Consider the following 4249-nt stretch of genomic DNA (forward strand, 5'->3'; position numbering starts at 1 on the left):
TCCTCTTTGACACATGCAGTAAGTAACGTTTTTATAAAAGAGATGAGTTGCTTTCATGAATACCTTATTTTGGAAACAGAGGTCTCTGACACATGTGAGAAGTACTGTATTTGTAACAGAGAATTTTCTCGAATGCGTGTGGAAATTTTATTATTCGTCTAGGCTGGAATATATATGTAAAACTTCGGTTACTCCTTGCTGATAACACTAGCAGCAGTTTCTGTAGTGTAGTGGTTATCACGTTCGCAACACGCGAAAGGTCCCTGGTTCGGAAACCAGAAGGCGGAAACAGTCCTTTTGACACATGCAGTAAGTAACGTTTTTATAAAGAGATGAGTTGCTTTCATGAATACCTTATTTTGGAAACAGAGTCTCTGACACATGTGAGAAGTACTGTATTTGTAACAGAGGAATTTTCATGAATGCATGATGTTGGAATTTCGTATTCGTGCGATGAATATGTAAAACTCGGGTTACTCCTTGCTGATAATACTAGCAGCAGTTTCTGTAGTGTAGTGGTTATCACGTTTGCTTTACACGCGAAGGTCCTGGTTCGAAACCGGGAGGAAACGTAGTGGTTATCCTTTTTGACACATGCAGTAAGTAACGTTTTTATAAAAGAGATGAGTTGCTTTCATGAATACCTTATTTTGGAAACAGAGGTCTCTGACACATGTGAGAAGTACTGTATTTGTAACAGAGAATTTTCATAAATGCATTATGTTGGAATTTCGAATTCGTGCGATGAATATCTGTACAATTTGGTTTACTACACAGTAGTAATTCCAGCAGCAGTTTCTCTAGTTTAGTAGTTATCACGTTTGCTTTACACTCGAATGGTCCCCGGTTCGAAGCGGGCGGAAACAGTTCTCTATGACAAATCCAGTAAGTACTGTATTTGTAACAGAGAATAGTTGTTCTAATAAATGCCTTATTTTGGAAATTCGAATACATGCAATGAATATCTGTAAAACTCGGGTTACTCCTTGCTGATAATAGTAGCAGCAGTTTCTGTAGTGTAGTGGTTATCACGTTCGCTTTACATGCGAAAGGTCCCTGGTTCGAAACCGGGCGGAAACATAGCGTAGTTGTTATCCTTTTTGACACATGCAGTAAGTAACGTTTTTATAAAAGAGATGAGTTGCTTTCATGAATACCTTATTTTGGAAACAGAAGTCTCTGACACATGTGAGAAGTACTGTATTTGTAACAGAGAATTTTCATGAATGCATGATGTTGGAATTTCGTATTCGTGCGATGAATATATGTAAAACTCGGGTTACTCCTTGCTGATAATACTAGCAGCAGTTTCTGTAGTGTAGTGGTTATCACGTTAAACAGCGAAAGGTCCTGGTTCGAAACCAGGTGGAAACAGTCCTTTTTGACACATGCAGTAAGTAACGTATTTATAAAAGAGATGAGTTGCTTTCATGAATACCTTATTTTGGAAACAGAGGTCTCTGACACATGTGAGAAGTACTGTATTTGTAACAGAGAATTTTCATGAATACATGATGTTGGAATTTCGTATTCGTGCGATGAATATATGTAAAACTCGGGTTACTCCTTGCTGATAATACTAGCAGCAGTTTCTGTAGTGTAGTGGTTATCACGTTCGCTTTACACGCAAAAGGTCCCTGGATCGAAACCAGGAGGAAACAGTCATTCTTGACACATGCAGTAAGTAACGTATTTATAAAAGAGATGAGTTGCTTTCATGAATACCTTATTTTGGAAACAGAGGTCTCTGACACATGTGAGAAGTACTGTATTTGTAACAGAGAATTTTCATAAATGCATTATGTTGGAATTTCGAATTCGTGCGATTAATATCTGTACAATTTGGTTTACTCCACAGTAGTAATTCCAGCAGCAGTTTCTCTAGTTTAGTAGTTATCAAGTTTGCTTTACACTCGAATGGTCCCCGGTTCGAAGCGGGCGGAAACAGTTCTCTATGACAAATCCAGTAAGTACCGTATTTGTAACAGAGAATAGTTGTTCTAATAAATGCCTTATTTTGGAAATTCGAATACATGCAATGAATATCTGTAAAACTCGGGTTACTCCTTGCTTATAATAGTAGCAGCAGTTTCTGTAGTGTAGTGGTTATCACGTTCGCTTTACACGCGAAAGGTCCCTGGTTGAAACCTGGCGGAAACAGTCCTCTTTGACACATGCAGTAAGTAACGTATTTATAAAGAGATGAGTTGCTTTTGAATACCTTATTTTGGAAACGTCTCTGACACATGTGAGAAGTACTGTATTTGTAACAGAGAATTTTCATGAATGCATGATGTTGGGTATTCCGATGAATATATGTAAAACTGGTGCTGATAATACTAGCAGCAGTTTCTGTAGTGTAGTGGTTATCACGCGCTTTACACGCAAAAGGTCCCTGGATCGAAACCAGGAGGAAACAGTCATTTTGACACATGCAGTAAGTAACGTATTTATAAAAGAGATGAGTTGCTTTCATGAATACCTTATTTTGGAAACAGAGGTCTCTGACACATGTGAGAAGTACTTTATTTGTAACAGAGAATTTTCATAAATGCATTATGTTGGAATTTAATTCGTGCATTAATATCTGTACAATTTGGTTTACTCAGTAGTAATTCCAGCAGCAGTTTCTCTAGTTTAGTAGATGTTTGGAATGGTCCCCGGTTCGAGCGGGCGGAAACAGTTCTCTATGACAAATCCAGTAAGTACCGTATTTGTAACAGAGAATAGTTGTTCTAATAAATGCCTTATTTTGGAAATTCGAATACATGCAATGAATATCTGTAAAACTCGGGTTACTCCTTGCTGATAATAGTAGCAGCAGTTTCTGTAGTGTAGTGGTTATCACGTTCGCTTTACACGCGAAAGGTCCCTGGTTCGAAACCTGGCGGAAACATAGCGTAGTTATCCTTTTGACACATGCAGTAAGTAACGTTTTTATAAAAGAGATGAGTTGCTTTCATGAATACCTTATTTTGGAAACAGAGGTCTCTGACACATGTGAGAAGTACTGTATTTGTAACAGAGAATTTTCATGAATGCATGATGTTGGAATTTCGTATTCGTGCGATGAATATATGTAAAACTCGGGTTACTCCTTGCTGATAATACTAGCAGCAGTTTCTGTAGTGTAGTGGTTATCACGTTCGCTTTACACGCGAAAGGTCCCTGGTTCGAAACCAGGCGGAAACAGTCCTTTTTGACACATGCAGTAAGTAACGTATTTATAAAAGAGATGAGTTGCTTTCATGAATACCTTATTTTGGAAACAGAGGTCTCTGACACATGTGAGAAGTACTGTATTTGTAACAGAGAATTTTCATGAATGCATGATGTTGGAATTTCGTAGTGCGATGAATATATGTAAACTCGGGTTACTCCTTGCTGATAATACTAGCAGCAGTTTCTGTAGTGTAGTGGTTATCACGTTTGCTTTACACGCGAAAGGTCCCTGGTTCGAAACCGGGTGGAAGTAGAGTGGTTATCCTTTTTGACACATGCAGTAAGTAACGTTTTATAAAAGAGATGAGTTGCTTTCATGAATACCTTATTTTGGAAACAGAGGTCTCTGACACATGTGAGAAGTACTGTATTTGTAACAGAGAATTTTCATAAATGCATTATGTTGGAATTTCATTCGTGCGATGAATATCTGTACAATTTGGTTTACTACACAGTAGTAATTCCAGCAGCAGTTTCTCTAGTTTAGTAGTTATCAAGTTTGCTTTACACTCGAATGGTCCCCGGTTCGAAGCGGGCGGAAACAGTTCTCTATGACAAATCCAGTAAGTACTGTATTTGTAACAGAGAATAGTTGTTCTAATAAATGCCTTATTTTGGAAATTCAAATACATGCAATGAATATCTGTAAATTTTCAGGTTACTTCTTGCTGATAATAGTAGCAGCAGTTTCTGTAGTGTAGGGTTATCATGTTCGCTTAACATGCAAAAGGTCCCTGGTTTGAACCTCTGTGGAAACAGCAGCGTTGATACATTTAAATACCATTTTGAAAATGCATTAAATTTTTCAATAATGCCTTTTTATCAAAAGATTCCATAGCGAGTGGAGTTGCTTTCTAAAATGTATACTTTTTTGGAAACAGGGGTCTCTGACACATGTGAGAAGTACTGTATTTGTAACAGAGAATTTTCATGAATGCATGATGTTGGAATTTCGTATTCGTGCGATGAATATATGTAAAACTCGGGTTACTCCTTGCTGATAATACTAGCAGCAGTTTCTGTAGTG

At 37.7% G+C, this 4249-nt stretch overlaps 3 non-coding genes across 3 annotated transcripts; all 3 read left to right on the forward strand.

Moving 5' to 3' along the window:
• The first annotated feature begins 1007 nt into the window (after positions 1-1007).
• Positions 1008-1080, forward strand: trnav-uac. The gene has a single exon. It is a non-coding gene; the product is annotated as a tRNA-Val (tRNA).
• A 1743-nt stretch (positions 1081-2823) lies between these two features.
• trnav-uac lies at positions 2824-2896 on the forward strand. The gene has a single exon. It is a non-coding gene; the product is annotated as a tRNA-Val (tRNA).
• A 223-nt stretch (positions 2897-3119) lies between these two features.
• On the forward strand, positions 3120-3192 carry trnav-uac. The gene has a single exon. It is a non-coding gene; the product is annotated as a tRNA-Val (tRNA).
• Positions 3193-4249: the final 1057 nt, after the last annotated feature.

The sequence above is a fragment of the Oncorhynchus gorbuscha genome, unplaced genomic scaffold (assembly GCF_021184085.1).
Source record: "Oncorhynchus gorbuscha isolate QuinsamMale2020 ecotype Even-year unplaced genomic scaffold, OgorEven_v1.0 Un_scaffold_18200, whole genome shotgun sequence".
NCBI lineage: Eukaryota > Metazoa > Chordata > Actinopteri > Salmoniformes > Salmonidae > Oncorhynchus > Oncorhynchus gorbuscha.